The sequence below is a fragment of the Aotus nancymaae genome, unplaced genomic scaffold (genome assembly GCF_030222135.1).
Source record: "Aotus nancymaae isolate 86718 unplaced genomic scaffold, 86718_ANA_hifiasm-v0.15.2.pri h1tg000049l, whole genome shotgun sequence".
NCBI lineage: Eukaryota > Metazoa > Chordata > Mammalia > Primates > Aotidae > Aotus > Aotus nancymaae.
Genome location: NW_026988463.1, coordinates 13,731,881 through 13,754,875, shown reverse-complemented (window position 1 = coordinate 13,754,875; position 22,995 = coordinate 13,731,881). Strand labels below are relative to the sequence as shown.

The 22,995-nt window shown below is 43.0% G+C and overlaps 1 protein-coding gene and 1 non-coding gene across 3 annotated transcripts in view; one reads left to right on the top strand and one right to left on the bottom strand.

The window, feature by feature from the left end:
* Window positions 1-22,995, bottom strand: part of CPPED1 (calcineurin like phosphoesterase domain containing 1) — a 142,723-nt gene that overhangs the window by 91,082 nt on the left and 28,646 nt on the right. The gene's annotated exons all lie outside the window — the stretch shown is intronic.
* On the top strand, window positions 1,302-1,442 carry LOC135269172 (U4 spliceosomal RNA). Its single transcript, XR_010337467.1, has one exon. It is a non-coding gene; the product is annotated as a U4 spliceosomal RNA (small nuclear RNA).

The window sequence follows — 22,995 nt, the reverse complement described above, 5'->3', positions numbered from 1 at the left end:
AAGCTCTCAAGAAAGTCTATTAAAAAAATCACAGGCTGTAACTGGATTTTGGTGTGAAAAGCATCTTCTGGCTCTTAAAAAGCCTAAATGATGTTAGTTTATATCATAAACTTGCACCTGAATCTCTGTTAGGGGTTTAATGAGTTGTCATGCTTGATAAGAAACTCTCATGTAATCTATTACTCTACCCCAGGAAAAAAGGAAGCTTTGTTTAATCTTGACAGCCCTCACTTAATTCTCTATAACGGCCTTCTGTCCAACCACAGTTGTCTTTAGATTGTTAGGAATAAATCAATGTGTGTCATCTCTGAGTAGATCAAATTTATCAAACTCTGAAAATCAGTCACTTGAAAGCTATCCTGGCAGGTAAACAAATGAATAAAAAGAAAGATAATATGTAATGGTATGAAAATTTACATATATATAAGTATATATATTTATAGAATAGTATATATTATGTATATGTTTATATATTATATAATGTATATATTTATATTATATACTATATATATTTATATATATAAAATCTTACAAACTAAGACACATGCCAAAAATGAAGTGCTTTCAAAAATTGCACCAGGATAAAAAAAAAAAACCACAAAGTAAAACATTTGGATCTAGTAGAAATTATCTATTAAAATTCATCTCTGGTAAGAGATTACATAATATATAAATGTATTAATTAGATTATGTATTAATATACTAGCTGTATTATTTATTAATATATATTATACAAGTATATATTAACATACATTATATAATACATAAATATATTACTGTATTAATAACATATATCTATTTCTGCCTCTGTAGTCATAAACTCCAAACTCTCTTGCGTTTCAGATTTATAAGCTGAAGATGGATAACAAAATGATGTTTAGTTAAGCAAATTCAGTATGTCTGAACCTTTGCAAATTTGGTATAGTGTGAATTTATGATCTAATTTTTTTTTACTATCCTATTATTCTATTCATTGTGAAAAAATATTTCTTTGAAAAATTACTGGATGTCTTTACATGCTGCTATGGACTGAATGTCTGTGTCACTCCCAAATTTGTATGCTGACATCCTAACCCCCAACGATGCTGTTCTGCAGTGTCATCCTGGCCTCAGGAGATGTCTGTCCCCAGCTGAGCCATTCACCTTTACTCAGCTGTTGATATTTTGATGTCAGTGTAACTCATTAAAGAGCTGAGCTGTGAAATCCTATGAAGGCATGGCAGGGGTAGTCCCGTGTGTGCACCAAAACCAAGAAAGCTGGTCTTTGGCAAAGGAACAATAACAATAAAAAAAGCAGCAGCAGCTTTGCACAGTGGCAGTATTGTAGCCAATGAGGTTTATCCGAGGCGCGATTACTGCTAATTGAAAACTTTTCCCAATACCCCGCCATGACAACTTGAAATATAGTTGGCGTTGGCAATTTTTGGCAGTCTCTACAGAGACTGAATCATATTTAAAAAATTAAAAAAAAAAAAAAGCAGCAGCAGAGAACAGAAGGCCATGTGGTCCGAGAAACGGCAAAAGTCACTGATCGCCGCCTTTCCTGGTCCCTGATTGCTGCCTTTCCTGGTCACTGATCCCTGTGCCTAGGCTCTCCTCTCCTCCCCCGGGTCTGACCGCCCTTTCTGCCCCTGGATTCTCAATCTTCCCAAGTCTCAACAACCCCAGCCACCTCATATATTCAAAAACTCCCCCTTCCCCAGAATCCACGTGTCCACGCACCCTTCTGCCCCTAAGGTGAATACAAAACCTATTTTCCACAGGGAGCCCACTCCCATTTTCTTTTAATGTCTCCCTTTCATAGAGTGTAGCCTTCTGAGGATATCCAATCCTATTTGGTGACTGATCCAGGAAAAGAGGAAATGAAGCTGGCCCTCCAGTGTGGCTTGGGGAGAAACTGGGTAAGAACGACAGGCTGGGTAATGAATGACAGCTCTGGTTGCTTGAAAGGGTGATCCCGGTCATTTCATTATGAGAAAGTCAGTCTCATGGGGATCCTGGTAGTCCTCCTTTACAGTTGACAGCCCTCTGAGGCTCTGCACGCAGACTTTTTTATTTCTTTGCACACCACTGCTTTTTCAGGTGGAAGAAAACAGAGAGACAGTTCATAAACTGCATCTCAGTAATGGAAGGGGCACACTCGGGTACAATGTGGCTTTTGAACCCACCCACTTGAGGTTTTAGAGGCTCTGTTTGATGACAGATGAAATAATATTGATTTTAAAACTGGCTCCATCTCTAGATCATTTTGACAGAGTGTTCTCAAGCCAAACCAAAAACCAGATGAAGCCCTTAGTTCAAGGCAACTTTATTTCACCAGTAACTGCTTGTTAGCCACAGATCTGCTGTGGTAAACACACACAGGGGGGCCTCTCTTTTCCCCTCCGTGAGAAGGGCCCCCCACACTAAAAGCACTCACAGTCAATACACTGAGGGAAAGGGGGCCCAATTTCTACACCCATGTCTACAAATCTGATTTAACAAATTAATGGGACATGTGCACATTATAAGCAGATTCTTCACCTTACAAAAGCGTTCACTACAGAGTCCCTCTAAGGTCTCCCTACATATTGTATTTATAAAAATCCAATTTCGCAGGAACTTCTCCACAGCCGACAGTCAGAGGTCAAAAGGGAGAACACCAGCTTTTCTTTGGCCTCACAATAGACCCAACTGAAGAAAATGTTAAACTGTAGCACAGGCAGGTGCTGTGGCTCACACCTGTAATCTCAGCACTTTGGGAGGCCAGTCAGAAGGATCATCTGAAGCCAGGAGTTCGAGGCCAGCCTGGGTAACATAGTGAGACCCGTCTCTACAAAAAAAAAAAAAAAATTCAGGAGGCTGAGGTGGGAGGATGGCTTAAGCCCAAGAGTTAGAAGCTGCAGTGAGCCGTGACCGCACTACTGCACTTCTGCCTGAACGACACAGAGATTCTGTCTCCAAAAAGAAGAAAAAAAAATGTGTAGCAGAAAAAGGTAAATCAGATTCACTGTAAAACATCTGCTCCCAGGAAGCTGCAGGCAAATGTGGCATATTCAAGACTAAGGTGAGCAGTTTCCTCCTGGACATAAAGCTGCAAAAATGGGGTCAAATGGTCTCTAATGGGTCTCTTCTGGCCTTGGAACTGCATCATTTTTATGACGACTACGCCAGTGATGCTCATGTAATTAATCACTGACATTCTCTTAGGGCGACCTTTTCACAAGCATTTCAACATCCATCTTTTTCTCTCTCTCTTTTTTTGTTTTTTTGAGACAAGGTCTTGCTCTGTTACCCAGGCTGCAGTTCAGTGGCACGATCATAGCTCACACAGCCTCGACCTCCCAGGCTCAAGCAATCCTCCCATCTCAGCTCCTGAGTAGCTGGAACTACAGGTGCACACCACGACTCCTGGCTAATTTTTGCATTTTTTTGTAGAGACGAGGTCTCCCTATGTGGCTCAGGCTGGTGTATGAACACCTGGCCACAAGCAATCCTCCCACCTCAGCCTCTCTGCATGCTAGGATTACAGGCATGAGCCACCACATCCTGCCTCAATACATATCTTTATGTGTCTACTTGTTAGGATATTAGGGCATTTTTGCAATAGATATAAATACCCTCCCGAAGGCTAATACCCACAGAACAAAATTAATTCACTAATTTGCTTCATCATATGAAAACAGCTAGACACATTCAGCAAATTTAGAAGATATGTTTGGGACAGCATGATGTAAAATCCACATTATGTGGTATATATGAAATGTGCATGGCAGGGGTGTGGTGGGGGCGCTCTGCAACATGCCTCAAAGAATTGGAAGTTGGTTCAGCTCTGGGCCAGCTGAAACGCATACAATGACATGTCCACGGGACTAGCAATTTGGGAAGGACACGCTGTCCATACTGAGAAGCTGTGGATGTAGATAGTTATGGTCTTAAACAGGAATCCCAAACTGAAATTCACAAGTGCAAGATGCTGCAAATTATGAGACTGATCTGCAACAACACTGCATCTCACGTGAGCAGTTCCATGCAAACTGCTCTAGGGAGGTGGCAGCAGAGATGCATTTAAGAACAGTGAGCCAGGCACGGTAGCTCATGTCTGTAATCCCAGCACTCTGGGAGGCTGAGGTGGGAGGATCACTCAAGATCAGAAGTTCAACACCTGCCTGGCCAACATGGTGAAACCTGGTCTCTACTAAAAGTACAAAATAATTAGCTGGGTGTGATGGCACAGGCATTGTAGAGCACACCTGTAATCCCAGCTACTCAAGAGGCTGAGTCACAAGAAACACTTGAACCCAGGAGGTGGAGGTTGCAGTGAGCCAAGATTCTACCACTGTACCCTAGCCTGGGCAACAGAGCAAGACCTTGTCTCAAAAATTAAAAACAAAAACAAAAACAAAAAAACATAAAAACCGATAGTGATGCCCTTGACACATGCCAGGAAAGCCAGCCAGCAAAGTAACAAAACAGACAAAATAAAGCAATTAAGCATCCCTAGGGAAGTTCAGGATACCATTTTGACCCTTGAGATCAAAGTTATAGACAACTACGGTGCTCTCCCAAAAGTGTTTTTTTTTCCCTAGAGAATGTTAAATATTCATGTTAAATGTATGTCAACAATTTTCCACATCTTACTTCTAAAATATTTAGATTCAATCCCCTGAAAAAAATGTTTATCTTCACAAACTAGAATCAGGGTAATATAGCACCTCGAGGGTGACCAACTAAGTTAGTCCGGGCTGAGGGTTTTCCCAGCATGTGGGACACTTCGGTGCTAAAACCAGAACAGTCCTGGGCAGACCAGGCTGGGTGGTCAGTGTAATTTGGAAGAAGACAGATTCCAAAGCATAACTGCAAGCATGACTACACATTTCAAGGGCCTAATACAATGCAGTCAGCCTACCAGAACTGCACAGGAGGATCTGACTTACACAGGGAAAATAAAACCCACAACATTGAATGTCTCTACTGGCTTCCCTTGGAATGCTTTGTATTTTACAGACAGAGCCTCAGATCCTGGGCATAGATATTCCACATAGATCCTGTTTGTACCTCTTGTATTCACACTGGGGAAACTGCGAAGGGAAAACTGCTAAGTTATGTAAGGGTGCATGTGCCTGCACAAATTCTTCCTAGGCGGCGCGCTGAGGGCCTTAGCAGCCGAGGTATTATTAGTGAATAACACTTTGCATCCACAATGGGCTTCAAGCCTTTCAGACGATCTGCCAAACCAGTCCTAATGGTAACCTTTTTTTTATTCGAGACGGAGTTTCACTCTTGTCACACAGGCTGGAGTGCAGTGGCATGATAACAGCTCATTGCAACCTCCTCCTCCTGGGTTCAAGCAATTCTTCTGCTTCAGCCTACTGAGTAGCTGGGGTTATAGGCGCCCACCACCATACCCAGCAAAGTTTTTGTATTTTTAGTAGAGACGGGGGTTTCGCCATGTTGAGCAGGCTGGCCTTGAACTCCTCACCTTAGTGATCTGCCCGCCTCGGTCTCCCAAAGTGCTGAGATTACAGGCACAATGATGATGATGATGATGATGATGAAAGCAATGAAAACGGCAACCACCACACCTGGCCTCTAATGGCAACCTTTTAATAAAGGATGACAAGACCTTCTAGCACACTGACATATGTTGCCAGATTAAAACACTGTGTAATTATTTACAGGAGACAGTAGGGTGTCAGAGTATTTGGGTGGAAAGACCCTGTTTCCAAATAAATTTGAGAGATAGCTATAGCTGCTCTAAAACAGAGCAAAACATATGGCAACAAAAGGCAGAAGAAGAACACGTTATTGAGGCAAATCATGCAATTAAATATCCACTTTTTGTCATAGGGCACCTTGGCTGTCGCTGCTTCTCCATGCAAGCTTTTGGAATATTCTGTGTAAGAGCTGGAGAGTCAAAGAAAGAGAAAAAAAGCCCCTTGCTATCCCCTATACTTTCACTTCCTGCAGGAAAAGGGACACGGTGCCACGCAGTTGAACACTGTGTCAAGTGAGGATAAAGGAAAACAGCCATGACATCACTCCATTACTGCCACCCCCAGTGTCCCTCATAGGCCCTGCAATTTATAATCTTGTTTAATCCTCCAAGCAACCCAGGAATACAGATATCATCACCCCTGCTGTACAGGTAAGGAAGCTGAGGTCCAGGAGCTTGCTGGTGGTCAAATAGCTCCTAAATGACATTGAGTTTTAAACGCAGTCTCCAAAAAGCCTGTATGTTTTGAGTGTCTATGATGTGTCATCAGGCACTGAGGCAGATACTTGGGATACAATCAGATAAATGGCAGAGAACCTCTCCAAGAAGCCCACAAGTGGAAGGGAATATAAGAAACGCCATTACTCACGGCGATGACAATGACTGAGTGCCTATCACATGCCAGGCATTGTTCCCACTCATGGCTTCAGTCCAGCCTCCCACCAGCCCACTGACAAAGGTACTACTTTCCATGCAGTCTTAACTTTCTGACTCTGAAACCCAGACTCTTCACCAATAGACCATGTGCCTGAGATAAACGGTAAGAGATGAAAGCCCAACCAAGCCACTGTGTTAATGAAGTAGACTGATCATATAGTTCACGAGCAGAAGGAATTGCCAAAAACTGGTACTTCTGGAGAAGTGTTCAGGAAGAACACAGGAACTGCAGCTGAATCTAAAAAGAAGATACGATAATGATGATGATGATGATGATAGCAATGACAACAGCAACAACAAAAATGGAGGCTGGGTGCGGTGGCTCATGCCTGTAATTACAGCATTCTGGGAGGCAGTGGTGGGAGGATCACTTGAGCCCAGGAGTTTGAGACCAGTCTGGGCAAGAGAGCAAGACCCCATCTCTACATAAAATTTAAAACTTAGCTGGACATGGTGGCATGTGTCTGCAGTCCCAGGTATTCAGGAGGCTAGGGTGGGAGGATCACTTGAGCCCAGGAAGTAGAGGCTACAGTGAGGTATGATCGCACCATTGCACTCTAGCCTGGGCAACAGAGCAAGACTCTCTCTAAAAAAAAGAAAGAAAGAAAGCCAGAGAACCAGGTTTAAAGCAGAAGCAGCCTCAAAATCACATGCAAAACTGCTCCCAGGGAGAAACACAAGCCTGGCCACAGAGCCTCACTGATGGCAGGTGCTGGATGCTAATAATGCTGGACCCCCGTCTCTGCTGCCACTTTCCTCACCAGCATGGATCCTGCCTTCTCCTTTTGTCATTAAAGGCTCAAAATCTGGTTCAGGTGAGTCTGAGTACTCAGGTGTGGGATACATGCCTGAGTCCTAACTACAAAGAAAGCAGAGAGGCCATCAGGCCATCTGGTTTCCATCATGCAGGTGGTTTACACCAGAAAGCAGGTGGACATATTCGAGGTGATATGGTTTGTCTGTGTTCTCACCCAAATCTCATCTCAAATTTTAATCCCTGTGTGTCAAGGGAGGGACCTGGTGGGAAATGATTGGATCATGGAGGTGGGGGGGCGCAGTTACCCCATACTGTTCTCATGAGAGTGAGTGTGTTCTCACATGATCTGATGGTTTAAAAGTGTTGGGCAGTTGCCCCTTGTGCTCTCTCTCTCTCTCTCTGGCCACCTTGTGAAGAAGTTCCCTGCTTCTCCTTTGCCTTCTGCCATGACTGTAAGTTTCCTGAGGCCTCCCCAGCCATGTGGAACTGTGAGTCAATTAAACCCATCTCAGGTAGAATCTTTATATCAGTATGAAAATGGACTAATACCAGGGAAACTCTCCAAAAGTCAGAAGATTGTATTGTTTCAGATTGTATCATTTCAAAAAGCAAAACTTGAACTTGCCATGTGCTGAGTATGATGCTGAATCCATGAGAATGAAGTGATATGCAGCAATGTATTGAGTATAAGTAATCTGGAGGTGATTTAAGGTATACAGGAAGGTGTGCATACGTTATATGCAAATATCACACTATTTTATACCAGGGACCTGAGGATTGGTGGATCTTGGTATCCTTGGGAGGGTCCTGGAACCAATCACCTATGGATAAAAAAGGACGATGATAACTGACTGCTAAATTTGCCCTTCACCAGTAGAAACAATTTTACGTGTCTCAGAAAGAACAGAGTTTAAGATGGTGATGCTGAGATTCTGAACAAGATGGTCACCCTGATGTCTACTGGAATCTGGGGACTGCTGTACTACGGTCATACACTATGCTGGGGGTCTAGTGTTTCCAGGGTGTGCTGGGGGCCTTACTGTACCGCTATGGTCATACGCCAGTGTGGGCCTGCTGTTGCTGGCATATGTTGTCAGCAGTCCAGAGTACTGAAACTGACAAAACTGTCTCCTGTTCAGAAGTGCTTAAAATCTCCTGCATCGTGTGCCAAGTGTTTAGATCAGGGACTAGATCAGGGACTCTGGGGACAGCTTTTAATTTACTGATAAGTAAAGTTTTAAAATGTGACATCTTTGAGTACTGCTGCCCTAGCCTATTAAACAAAGAGAAGCAATTCCCAGGCCAGCATCATCCTATTAAGCTAAACCTGATAATACTGATGTGGCCCAGGGCTGGCAGGATGGCCTGGACTGTAACTAGGCATCGCCTGCTTCCATTTGCAGACACGTGGCTTTGCCCTGATGGAGACATACAGACAGGTCATTTTATACCAGGTAGGTATAGATGCAAAGGGCATCTTGGGCTGGCTGTCATGAAATTTGAGTGAGGAACACCTGTCTTCTCCTTCAGTATCTGTTTCCCCAATTTTCATGTAGCCTTACCCCATGAGAAGACAGCAAATAAGAGTTCCCCCTAGGATGGCTGTGAGTTGGCAAATAGGGGTAGAAAAATGGCCAAGCTGTGCAGTGGAAGGCGCCTGTAATCCTAGCTACTTGGGAGGCTGAGGCAGGAGAATTGCTTGAACCCTGGAGGCAGAGGTTGCAGTGAGCTGAGATTGTGCTACTGCACTCCAGCCTGGGCGACAGAGCCAGACTGTCTGGAAAAGAAAAAAAAAAATGAGGCCAAGCTCTGAGTTTCTGAGATGGGCTGGAACCACAGGGTCACTACCCATCAGCTGGGCAGTGCCGGGCAAACTGTTTGACCTGACAGTTTGCTCATCTACAAAAGGGATAAAGGTACAATTATTTCACAATGAAACCGCAGTCCTTGCGTCTCTACACTATTATAAGTAGTAGTATTTACATCAGTAACAAGCTCTTCCTAATTTCTAGTGGCCGCTTAGGTTCACCCAATGATAAGAAATCCATCAGGGAAAACAGTGTCCTGTGAAGTGACTAGTTAACTAGAAATAAATGAAAGCTATGGATGCCAGCAATGGAACTACACTTACTAAAATTGCTTCCTATTTTCAAAAAATTTGGGCTTAATCGTCAGACAAAATATTCTTGATTAAAAATGTGGGCCGGGCAGAGTGACTCATGGTATAATCCCAGCACTTTGGGAGGCTGAGGCAGGCAAATCACTTGAGGTCAGGAGTTTGAGACCAGCTTGGTAAACATGGCAAAACTCATCTCTACTAAAAATACAAAAATTAGCCGGGCATGGCACTGGGTGCCTATAATCCCAGCTACTCTGGAGGCATGAGAATCGCTTGAAGCTGGTGGAGATCACACCACTATATTCCAGCCTGGGCAACAGAGCAAGACTCTGTCTCCAAGGAAAAAAAAAAGTGAACAATGTCAGCACAATTGGCAAGGTAAATTTCTTTTTTAAAAAATGGGAACAATGGAAAGAAGAGTTATAGTCTTAAAATAAACAGATCCTTAGCTATTTGAGAGGACAGCCTGGGGTCTGCCCAAAGGCAGAGAACTGGATCTTTCTCTTTTGCTTCGATCCCTGGGACTGAAATTTCCGTATTAAAAATACTCTCTCATTTATTTTTAATTCTTTGTCGAGGGAAGAAGGTAACACCAAGGAGATGTTGAATTCGATTTCCTGGACCACCAGGGATATTATTTAGTAACGGAGGTACAGATATGAAATTGTATTAGTTATGCCATATGTCAGGGTTAGGGTCTAAATTTCATTTTCCTTAATGTTATCATTTGAATAAAGTGATGCAAATTAATCAACAATCTACTTCTAAGAATTTATCTCATAGTATAACAAAATGTAGTAGTAGTAGATGAAATGTAGTACATCCATACGGTCAAGCATTACTCAACAATAGCTACAACCTGATGAACCCTGCAACATCATGGTAAGTGAAAGAAGTCAATCTCAAGGGACTGCATGCTGTATGGTTCCATTTATATGAAATATCCAGATTAGGCGAATCTACACAGACAGTGGATTAGTGACTGCCTAAAGCTGGAGTGGGAGGTGAAGGGAAATAGGGAATGACAGCTAACAGGGACGGCGTTTCTTTCCGGGTTCATACAAATGTTTTGTTTAGTTTTGAGACAGGGTCCCACTCTGTCCTCCAGGCTGGAGTGCAGTGGCACAATGTCAGCTAACTGCAACCTCCACCTCCTGGGCTCAGGCAATCCTTCCACCTCAGCCTCCCAAGTGGCTGGGACTACAGGTGCATACCACCACACCCAGCTAATAAAAAAAATTTTTTTTTTGAAGAAATGAGGTCTTGCACTAGGCGCGGTGGCTGACGCCTGTAATCCCAGCACTTTGGAAGGCCGAGGTGGGCGGATCACTTGAGGTTGGGAGTTCGAGATCACTCTGGCCAACATGGTGAAACCCTGTCTCTACTCTAAAAATACAAAAATTGGTTGCGTGTGGTGGCAGGTGCCTGTAATTCCAGCTACTTGGGAGGTTGAGACAGGAGAATTGTTTGAACCTGGGAGGCGGAGGCGGAGGCTGCGGTGAGCCAAGATGGCACCACTGCACTCCAGCCTGGGCAACAAGAGTGAAACTCCATCTCAAAACAAAATAAAAGAAATGAGTTCTCGCTAAGTTGCCCAGGGTGTTCTTCAACTCCTGGGCTCAGGCTATCCTCCTGCCTCGGCCTCCCAAAGTGCTGGGATTAGAGGCATGATCCACCACGCCTTACCTTGATAAAAATGTTTTAATAATGATTTTGGTGATCATGACACAACTCAGCAAATACACAAAAGACCAATGAATGGAAATGGATGAGTGGAATGGTATGGAATTCAATCTCAATAGAGTCGTTATTAAAAATAAAACAGAAGTAATCATAGTTATTGGGCTGTATTAAATGCCAGCCACTATTCTAAGCACTTTTATAGATTTAAGTCTTATGAGAAACCTACGAAGCGGGTACCATTATTGTCTGCATTTTACAGATAAGGAAATTCAGCTACAGAGCGATGAGATAACATGCCCAAAGCTATTTGGCCAGGAAATAAGAGAGCCAGGATTTGAATTTCAGCCATCCAACATCACAGGCCAGTTCTCAGCTGTGGCCCATGTACACAAACGTATGGGCTCTGGGAGGGGCCCTGCACTGCTGGTTCTGGTGGACTCTGGGCACAGTCTGAACCTCAAATATTTAATTGGTGCTATAGTAACTGCAATTTCTGCCATTGAAAGTAATAGCAAAACTGCAATTACTTTTATTACTTAGGTTGTATTAGGTTGCTTATATTACCAACCTAATACAAGCTGGTATTTTGTCCATTGAAGAAAGTGAAACATATCTGCATATACTGCTATGGAAAGACTAGGACAACAACAAGGTATTTAAACGTTGTGTCTTTTTTGCTTCCATTTGCAATTTTTTTTCTTTTTTGAGATGGAGTCTTGCTCTGTTGCCCAGGCTGGAGTACAGTGGCACAAACTCAGCTCACTGCAACCTCCGCCTCCTGGTTCAAGTGATTCTCCTGCCTCGGCCTCCTGAGTAGCTGGTATCACAGGCACGCACAACCACACCCAACCACACCCAGCTAATTTTTGTATTTTTAGTAGAGATAGAGTTTCACCATGTTGGTCAGGCTGGACTGGAACTCCTGACCTCGTGATCCGCCCACCTCGGCCTCCCAAAGTGTTGGGATTACAGGTGTGGGCCACCATGCCTAGCTGTTTTTTTTTTGTTTGTTTTTTTTTTATACAAAATGCTACATATGTAAGTGTACCCACACTTGACAATTTTCTATAATTTTTCATGAAAAAGCATTAACTGCAGCTTTCTGTGAGAAGTAGGTCAATAGTGGCAGGAACATTAAGGTTTTTTCTGGCTATCTTTTGGTATTGTTTGATTTGAATTCTTTTTTTTTTTCTTTTTGAGACAGGGTCTTGCTCTGTCACCCAGGATGGAGTGCAGTGGCAAGATCTCAGCTTACTGCAACCTCCACCTCCCAAGTTCAAGTGATTCTCGTGCCTCAGCCTCCCAAGTAGCTGCGATTACAGGTGCATGCCACCATGCCCAGCTAATTCTTGTATTTTTTTGTAGAGAGGGGTTTCACCATGCTGGCCAGGCTGGTCTCAAACTCCTGAGCTCAAGCAATCTGCCTACCTTGGCCTACCAAAGTGCTGGGATTACAGGAATGAACCACCACACCTGGACAAATTTGGGTATTTTTTGTAGAGTTGGGGTTTTGCCATGTTGCTAGGGCTGGTCTCAAACTCCTGATCTCAAGTGATCCTCCCATGTCGGACTCCCAAAGTGCTGAGATTACAAATGTGAGCCACTGCGCCTGGCCTGATTTGATTTTTTAATAAACCATGAGCCTGGTGGGGGCCGCACAGCCCTACTCCAGTTTCAAGGAAGCCTTCTCTAACTCACCCACCTCCCACCCTCTTGGGTATCACATGCTCAGAGCCACCATTTTGTCTGTAACTCCACATGCCTCATGACTCTGGCCCTGACTAGCCTGTAAGTTTCCTGAGGATAGATACCATATTTGTTTCTTACTAAGCAGGGACAGGCACATAGGCAGATCCCCTCTGTTCCCATCAGAGAAACAAATGAGCAAAGGATTTAAAGTCCAACAACTTGACCTCAACTGCCAGCCTCAAGGTCATGAGCAGTGACTGGTAGAACAGAAGAGTGTCACGCTGTAAACCACGTCTGTCATATGAACTGCGTTCCCGCTAGCCCTGGGAACACAGTGACCTAAGAAAGTCTGGAGTGGAACTCAAGTAAGTGATTTATTCCTTTGATTAAACACATTTACTTTCATCTAGTCTTAGAGAATTTACGGAGTCATAATCCCTTCCATCTCTAATGCTGTTCATTATCTCTTCCTAATTAACAGAGGTATGTAAATTCATTGATCTAAAACTTTGCAGGCATAAAGGTTACTCAGGTAGTGATCCAGCACTACACTGCTAACAGATGAAGCTTCATCAGGCTCTACCAGTTTTTAAATTATACATGTTACTAGACAAGATTCATTTAATTTCACATCTAACAGCTACAGCTGATTATATTGGCTGCTAGATATTTATAGCAACTCACTGTTGACTCTGTACTGTTAACCTGCTTAGGATACAATTAATAAAAGAGATTTAACTGTCTGACATAATAGGCGGCTTTAGTATGATATAAAATATGCTTTTATGTGCTTTAGAAGAAAAAATTAAGAAAGGTATATTATCTAAGTGAAATTTCCTAAGGTGCTACCTTACAGATCAATATAAAATTTCTTCACAAGAATATTTATGGATGATGACAGTGGTAGTTCATTCAAATAATAAATAAAGAAGAGAACAGTAAATTTTTCATACAAACCAAATAATGTATATTGAATAGAACCTACCATGGTTTTCCAATATGCTACTTAGGAACTGGGGAAAAACCACACAGAATTTGAAACATGCAGGTGACTTTCTAAATTCTGGGTTTGCAAAATATGTGTCCTCAGCCATTCTGGCATTCAAATGCTCCATTTTCCAACCTCTCATTATTTTTCTTCATTCCACATTCTGATCACTTGACCAATTACCTGATAATTGAACCCCTTTGGGATCACGCTCCTTTTTAGTGCTTCATTTAGTGGCAGAAAATAGGCCCATCAAGGAGGCAAAATGTTCTAACTCCAGGAAATGAGTGTTTAGAGCAAAAACAACAATGAAAGAGAAGATGTAAATATTCCAGTCAGCTAAGCACAAGCTAGAAAGACGCTCGCTTTATCTACAGCACGTTGGTTTGCCAGGGGATCCCGCAAACTTCTGCAAAAGGCATTCAGTAGCTCCAGAAAACCCCAACGGGAGGCCGAGGCAGGTGGATCATCTTAGATCAGGAGTTCAAGACCAGCCTGGCCAACATGGTGAAACCCCATCTCTACAAAAAAAAATAGCTGGGTGTTGTATTAGTCCATTTTCATGCTGCTGATAAAGACATATCCAAGATTGGGAAGGAGAAGGGGTTTAATTGGACTTACAGCTTCACATGGCTGGGAGGCCTCAGAATCATGGCGGGAGGCAGAAGGCACTTCTTATATGGCAGTGGAAACAGAAAAATGAGGAAGACACAAAAGCAGAAACCCCTGATAAAACCATCAGATCTCATGAGACTTATTCACTACCACAAGAACAGCATGGGGGAAACCACCCCATGATTCAGTTATCTCCCACCCGGTCCCTCCCACCACCTATGGGAATTATGGAAGTACAATTCAACATGAGGTTTGGGTGGGGACACAGAGCCAGACCATATCAGGTGCGGTGGCAGGTGCCTGTAATCCCAGCCACTTGGGAGTTGAGGAAGGAGAATCTCTTGAACCAGGGAGGCAGAAGTTGCAGTGAGCTGAGATCATGCCACTGCACTCTAGCCTGGGGACACAGCGAGACTTCATCTCAAACTAAAACAAAAACAGAAAACCCCCAAGGAAGCACAGAGGGTGGAGGCAGGCTCCAGTACTGTTCTGCTCAGAGGGCTGGTCTGGTGTCTCTGATCAGATTGCCGTAAGTGATTTGCCTAACAGCCTCTACAATCATGGACTGCTACGAGGGACAGCATCCCCAGGCGGGAGCAGAACACAAGAGCATTCAGATCCCAAATCATTTTGGCTCCATGGTTGCTCAGAGGTCCTCATCTTTTTGAGTCACGGAGTCTGTATCAGTCACGTGCTCCAGGGAACCAACAGGAGATACACAGATATATAAGAGGAGGCTTAGTATGGGAAACGGTTCACAACATCACAGGAGCCAAGACATCACACCATCTGCCATGTGTAAGCCAGGGGTTTCATTCAATTTAAATCCAAAGGCCTGAGAATCAGAGGAACTGATTGTGCGAGTGGTGGTTTGAATCTAAAGGCCTGAGAACCAGGAGTGCCAATGTTTGAGGGCAGGAGAAGGTAGATGTCTCAGCTCAAACAGGAGGCAAATTCACCCTTCCTCCATCTTTTTCTTCTATTCAAACCCTCAATGCATTGGACGATGCCTGCCCATGATAGTGAAGGGAGATCTTCACTCAGTCTACTGATTTAAAAACTGATCTCTTTTGGAAACACCCTCATGGACACACCAAAAATCATGTTTTCCCAGCTATCTGGGCATGTCTTAGCCTAGCCAGGTAGACACGTAAACTGAACCATCACCAGGTCCTTGAAGGATCTGATGAAAGCTATGGACCTTCTCCCCACTGCAGTCCCCAGAGCATCCCCAAACCTCAAGCATATACGCAAATACATTGGAATTTGAAGAGCTGACAGAGCCCACTGGCTGTATGAAGCCCATTCATGGAGCTCACACCCAGGTAAAGAAACCTACGCCTAGAAACTGCCCTACTGGAGCTTGGTGACTCATGCCTGTAATCCCAGCATTTGGGAGGCCAAGGTGGCAGGATCATCTGAGGTCAGGAGTTCGAGATCAGCCTCGTCAACATGGCGAAACTCTGTCTCTACTAAAAATACAAAAATTAGCCGGGTGTGGGGGTGGGCACTTGTAGTTCCAGTTACTTAGGAAGCTGAAGCGAGAGAATCGCTTGAACCCAGGAGGAAGATTGCAGTGAGCAGAGATCACACCACTGCAATCCAGCCTGGGTGACAAATTGAGACTCCGTCTCAAAAAAAAAAAAGAAAAAGAAAAAGAAAGAAGAAACTGCCCTACTGGACACTGTATTACTTAGTGCCCCAGAAGGAAAGTTTTATAAAAATTTTCTTTTAAAATAAGATTTTCCAGGAAGAGCTATATTCCTCTTACATACGGATAAGGTTTTGCTTCTTTGACAAACTCTCTCTGGCTGAACTGTCAACTGAATTCGATCAACCACCAGGATTCCTAAGATCTTACTATCTGTTTCAGCCTCTGGTCTTCTCTTCCTATATGAACTTTTATTTTCTTCAATCCTGACTTATATTTCTTTTCTACTGTATTTTTGTTCATTTTAAGCCTCCTCAAACGCTCCACTGAACAAATAAACAAAGCAAGGCTCTCTCAGTTTTCAGTTTTTGATCTGAACACTGGAAACCAGACAGAAAGATAATGGTTTTTGTTTGTTTGTTGTTTTTTTGTTTCTCAGACAGAGTTTCGCTCTTGTTGCCCAGGCTGGAGTGCAGGGGCGTAATCTCAGCTCACTGCAACCTCTACCTCCCGGATTCAAGCAATTCTCCTGCCTCAGTCTCCCAAGTAGCTGAGATTACAGGCATGCGCCATCACGCCCAGCTAATTTTGTATTTTTAGTAGAGACAGGGTTTCTCCATGTTGGTCAGGCTGGTTTCAAACTCCCGACCTCAGGTGATCCGTCCACCTCAGCCTCCCAAAGTGTTGGGATTACAGGCGTGAGCCACCACACCTGGCTGCTTTTTCTGTTTTTTAACCTAATCAAAAGGCATCTGTTAACTAGTCCCTATTATTGAGCTCCTGCTACTTCTTTTCATTGAATAATCAAATATGCACATTATCCTAGCTACAATGAAGGCTTCTGGACTTTAATTAAAGGTAAAGTTTCCACCAATTAGTTTATACTTTGGTCAATTACAATATCTACATGTTGACTATGAAGAGGTAGCTCCAACAAGTCAAAGAACAAGAGTATGTGTGCACGTGCACAAGGGTGTGGGCTCTTAATCTGGGGCCATGGCGACCTGGGGTTCATCCTGTGAACTTGGATGGGAAGAAAACTAGATTTTTCATTAACTTCTGATATTTAGCATTTCCTTCTATTATAAAGTTAGTAGAAATTACAGAGGTATTAACATCCCCCTTGAATTTTGCACCAACAGAAATCACATGGATTTTTTTTTTCCCCATCACATCACACTTGTTGCAGATTAATTCAGAGTATGATTTAAACTCACTGCTATTTTTTTTTTTTTTTGAGACGAAGTCTGGCTCTCGTTGCCCAGGTTGGAGTGCAGTGGCATGATCTTGGCTCACTGCAACCTCCGCCTCTTGGATTCAAGCAATTCTTCTGCCTCAGCCTCCTAAGTAGCTGGGATTACAGATATGCATCACCATGCCCGGCTAATTTTTTATTTTTATTAGAGATGGGGTTTCACCATGTTGGTCAGGCTGGTCTCAAACTCCTGACGTCAAGTGATCCACCTGCGTCAGCCTCCCAAAGTGCTGGGATTACAGGCATGAGCCACTGTGCCTGGCCTTAAACTCAATGCCATTTTGAAACTATGGCAGTTATTAGCCTGCTGTTAGACTGTGTTATATAACAGACCAACACAGAAGCATGAATATTACTATATCTAACAATTTTTAAAATATTTTGATAACCATATTTCAATAGAGTTTGTTTCCTTCAAAATCCTAGGAACTTTATTTTACGTATTTAGAAACATTATTCTGAGATGGGGTCCAGGGGCTTCAGCAACTTCATGAAGGAATCCAAGGCACAAAATGGGTTAAGACGCTGAGACTTGGAATAAAGGGTTGACAGCTGCCAGGTCGCACGTGGAAAATGCTGGCAGGGGTGGAAGGGCGATCACACACCTAATCAGAAAACAACTTTTTAAGTAATGTTCCAAGTTCCCTAATTAGTCATATAAGGTAAATTAGTTCCAACCACTTTTAATCAGCCTCACCAGAAGGGTGGCATTGTCACTGATTGCCTGGATGCTTTCATAGGGTTCATAATGGATGTGAAGGAGTGCAGGAGCCAGGGGGCTCGGCTGATTGCTCCCAGGTTACTGCTCAGCCATCTGGCTCGTACACGGCCTGCTGCAAAATCTGAGCGAAGACAGCCCCGGCCCATTCCAGAGGCTGGTGATATTTCAACTAAGGCATCACTTTCTTGCACGCATAGAACTCCTCTTTTATGTTTCTCTGTGTTGAACTGTAGGGTAAACTGTCTTTAAATAGTGGCATTTCTTGGAGCCTGGAGTAGATACTTAAACATAACCACTCAAGGCTAATGATCCATCTGCAGAAATGAACATGATTTAACTGAGCCTTAACAACAAAACCAAACAAAACAAGCAGATCCTACTTTATTATGAACAAAAGGGTTTCTGCTCAATGGAAATGTTCTGAGTATCTATGACATGGAGGCGGTGCAGGAACATACTGCTTACATTACAGGGATGGAGGCTGTCAGTTACAAAGAAGAGATAACGCGGAAGAAAAGCACTGGTCATTTTCTTGTTCCAAAGATGTTTCCCAAGGAACTACTAAGACAACTGGCCAGTGTTCCCTCAGTGCAAATGGCAGTGCAGATTACAAACCCAGGGAAGCCACTTAGACTTCAAGTCTAAAGAAATACTTGACTACACAATAGCACGTCTGAGGATGCTCACTGCAGCACTGTTCACGTTAACTCCCACCTAGAGTTTTTGCAAGATTAACTGATTATGAAATGCCCATCCACAGAATGCAATGTAGTTATTAAAAGCCTCATATAAATCTTTATGTACAAACATAAGATTTTCTAGATAAAGAGAAAAAAGTAAACCACACAACAATGTGCACACACTATGATCATGTTTGTATTTCAGAAAAGCATGCTGGCTGAGGGGCCAGCTTACACCTAAAATCCCAGCACTTTGGGAGGCCAAGATGGGTGGATCACCTGTGGTCAGCAGTTCTAGACCAGCCTGGCCAACATGGCAAAATACCATCTCTACTAAAAATGCAAAAATCAGCTGGTGTGGTGGCACACACCTGTAGTCCCACCTACTCAAGAGGCTAAGGCAGGAGAATTGTTTGAACCCGGGAGGTGGAGGTTGGAGTGAACAGAGATCATGCCACTGCATTCCAGCCTGGGTGACAAAGCGAGACTCTGTCTCAAAAAGAAGAGAAGAGAGAAGAGAAAAGAAGAGAAGAGAAGGAGAAGAGAAGGAGGAAGAGAGAAAGAGAGGAAGAGAGAAAGAAAGAGAGAGAAGGAGGGAGGGAGGGAAAAGAAAAGAAAGAAAGAAGAAAAGCATGCTTACATTCAAGCACAGTTTTAACCATGGTGACCCCGAGAAAAGCACTTGGGGGAAGGTCAAAGTTTATTTTAAATATAGATTTTAAATTTACAAGGAGAGTGTCTCTATGTATTACTCGTAGAATTTAAAAATCTAATAAGGTAACAATAAAACGATTCCTATCTACCTTCATTTAAATCCTACAGAAGACTAGAATGACAACAAAAAACACAAAGAATTTCATGTTTCCACGTATCTACATGTATCTATATTCCTTATTTCTAAGTGAAGCACAAATTTCTGTCTGTTTCATTCACTACCACAGCACAAGCATCTAGAACAGTGCCTGGTAAAAAGCAGACACTCAATACAGACTTGTTAAATAAATGAATTGACTATTTATCCATGTATTCCAGAAATTTGTACTGAGTGCCTACCATGTACTGTCTTCTTGCTAAAGATCATGGGAAACATACAGTGATTCACTTGACCAGCATTCACTGAATACCTTCGACATGCCTTGCACTGGGCCCTAAATGAAAATACTCACCAATACAGACACACACACATACTCTGTCCTTTAGGAACCTGGAACTAATCTTGGGAAGGAGAACTTGCAGAGGTTGGAGCAATGAGATAAGGCCTTTCCTGGCCAGAGCCTTAATCCTGGCTTTGGTTTTCAAAATTATGCCTCCGAGGCTTTGCTTATCATGGCCTGTCTTGTTACCAGAATTATGTTCATGGGTTTGCAACTGTCTAGCTGGAGAAAAATGAATATCAACCTTGCTGGATTGTGGAACCAAAGAAAGACAAAAGGCTTTATTCTCTGTCTGAAGCCCAACACACCAAAGCATTTTACCTTTGTTCAATGGCTTTATTTCCCAATTCTATACATTCATTACAGAATTGGAAATCTCCCAGTGGGGGTCAGGCATAGTGGCTCACATCTGTAATCTCAGAACTTTGGGAGGCCAAGGCAGGTAGATCACCTGAGGTCAGGAGTTTGAGACCAGCCTGGCCAACATGGAGAAACCCCGTCTCTACTAAAAATACAAAAATTAGTTGGGGGTGGTGGTACACGCCTGTAATCGCAGCTACTCGAGAGGCTGAGGCAGGAGAACCGCCTGAACCCAGGATACAGAGGTTGCAGTGAGCTGAGCTGAGATCACGCCACTGCACTGCAGCCTGGGCAACAGAACAAGACCATGTCTCAAGAAAAAAAAATCTCCTAATGAGGAAAGAGTCTTGATGGTCGTTTGGCCATGGCTACTCTATGGGGACCTTGGTCTAGTCCTTGACATCTAATTTAAATGGAATAGCTACCAAACTAGATGAATTAGAACGTTTCAGGTCTCAGTAGGGCTTTTTCCTGATAGAAAAGCCTAGCTCCTTTCATCAGTAATTCTACTTTACATTCCCATAGCATCTCCCATTCTTAACCACACTCTACTGATTCACTTCCTCTCCTCTCCAGCATTTTGCAGCCATATCTACACAAGTCCACCCCTTCTTTACCTTGAAGTTAAGACTTTTCTACCTAAGTGGATTATTCTGCTTTATCTATAGCAAATATCACTTTTGTGCATTCTCCCTCTCCTCCATTTGTTGGAATCATTTCTAAATTCAATTCCATTTTCATATTGAGTCTCTCTGGTCTTAACAGAAATGGTCCCCAAAATTCAAATGTGATATCTAGGACCCTTTTAACTTTTGAAAACGCAGTTTCTGAGCAATGGATGTGCTAAAGTTAACTTGCGAACTACATTAAATCAGAAAAGCCTTCTGCTTTTAGTGATGAAAGGCTTCTTCATCTATAAATCCCAAAGTATCAACTTTGCAGATCCATAAGCTCTTACCCCAAACCCCCCAGGCCAGATCTCCTTTGAAATTCCAAGTTTTTCTAACTTTAGAATGGTAAGACAGGGCACAGATAACATATTAAATAACACTTCGAGCTGAGACTCGGGCAGTGCCTCGTAATGAAACCCAGTAATATTTTGTTAGCAAAACATATGAATATGCTCACTAAATATTGGGATCAATAAAGACCATAAATAGCCTCACGTCACTTGAAGGCAGTTTTGCCACCAGCTGAGTTAGCTTCAAACTTAAGAAAAAACTCTTAGTTTTCAGAGGTTTCTGAACTTTGAGATGGCAGGTAAGGGATTACGTACAAATGCACCACCCAAATGAAAGAACCCATTATAGCTCTCCCAAATGTTCCGCATAAAGACCCTTTCAAAGTGTACATGTGTGGCTGTTTTCCTGAACATCAAAGTGCTATTCTGGAAGTCCTGTAAGAAGAGGTCATCCTGCTTTATTCAAAGTGTTGTGTAAAAAGCAAAACAAAACCTACAAACGTAAAGCATTTCCCTTTAAATGATGAGCATGTGTAAGTCTAAAGGAATAATGGTTCTCTTGATATACACCACTATTTTTACCAGTTAAAAGAAATGTTCACAAACCACTTGCATACACACAAGATGACATTTAGTACATTAAAAAGTGGCCGTGACTCAGTGTGGTGGCTCATGCCTGTAATCCCAACACTTTGGGAGGCTGAGGTGAGCAGATCACTTGCGGCCAGGAGTTTGAGACCAGCCTGGCCAACATGGTGAAACCCCATCTCTACTAAAAATCCAAAAATTAGCCAGGCGTGGTGGCACACACCTGTAATTCCAGCTACTCGAGAGTCTGAGGCATGAGAATTGCTTGAATCCAGGAGGTGGAGGTTGCAGTGTGCCGAGATCATGACAGTGCTCTTAGCCTAGGCAACAGAGTAAGGCTCTGCCTCAAAAAATAATAAAAATAAATAAATAACAAAATTAAAAGTGCCTGTCTCAGCCACCCATGTGATCAATCTGTGGTTGTTTGGCATCACTGTGATTCCTAACTCTGAATTTACATGCTACCGGGAAACAATCATTTTGTTATACTTATTCACACCTAAGTTCTTAACAGTAAAAAATATCAACACAATGAGAAAATAACATGCCCAAGGAAACTAAGTAGCACAGTGGCATCATCAGAATACCTGCCTCAGCTGTTCAACAGTAGCAGCAACAGATGATGGCAGCAGTCTCCACCCAGAATGCTGCGTTCTGACTGAAAGGCTCCTGTGCACTGTGTTTATTTTTTTAGGTGAGAAGAAACATCAGAAGCAGTTGAGGGACCAGAAAGTGAGGCTGCCAGGGATGAGAAGGCATTCTGCTAGATGGCTTTTTAAAAATGTTCCCTCCAGGCTGGGCACCGTGACTCACGCCTATAATCCCAACACTTTGGGAGGCCAAGGCAAGTGGATCCCTTGAGGTCAGGAGTTCAAGATCAGCCTAGCCAACACAGCAAAAACCCACTTCTACTGAAATTACAAATATTAGCCAGGTACGGTGGCAGGTGCCTGTAATCCCAGCTACTTAGGATACTGACGCAGGAGAATCACTTGAACCCGGGAGACAGAGGTTGCATGAGCTAAGATCATGCCACCACATTCCAGCCTAGGTGACAGAGTGAGACTCTGTCTCAAAAAAAAAAAACAGAAAAAAAGTTCCCTCCAGAGTCATCTGTCTTATTAACAAGGGTTTTTGTCTTAGAAGTCTCTTTTATTAACTGACACAATTTCTTGATCTATTATGAATGCATGCTGCTCCAGTCCTTCAATAGCTCCTCACACATTGCTAGAGTTTAAACATTTGTGCCCTCCAAAACTCATGTTGAAATGTAATCCCCAGTGTGGCAGTACTGAGAGGTGGGGCTTTTTTTTTTTTCTTGAGAGGGAGTCTCACTCTGTCACCCAGACTGTAGTTCAGTGG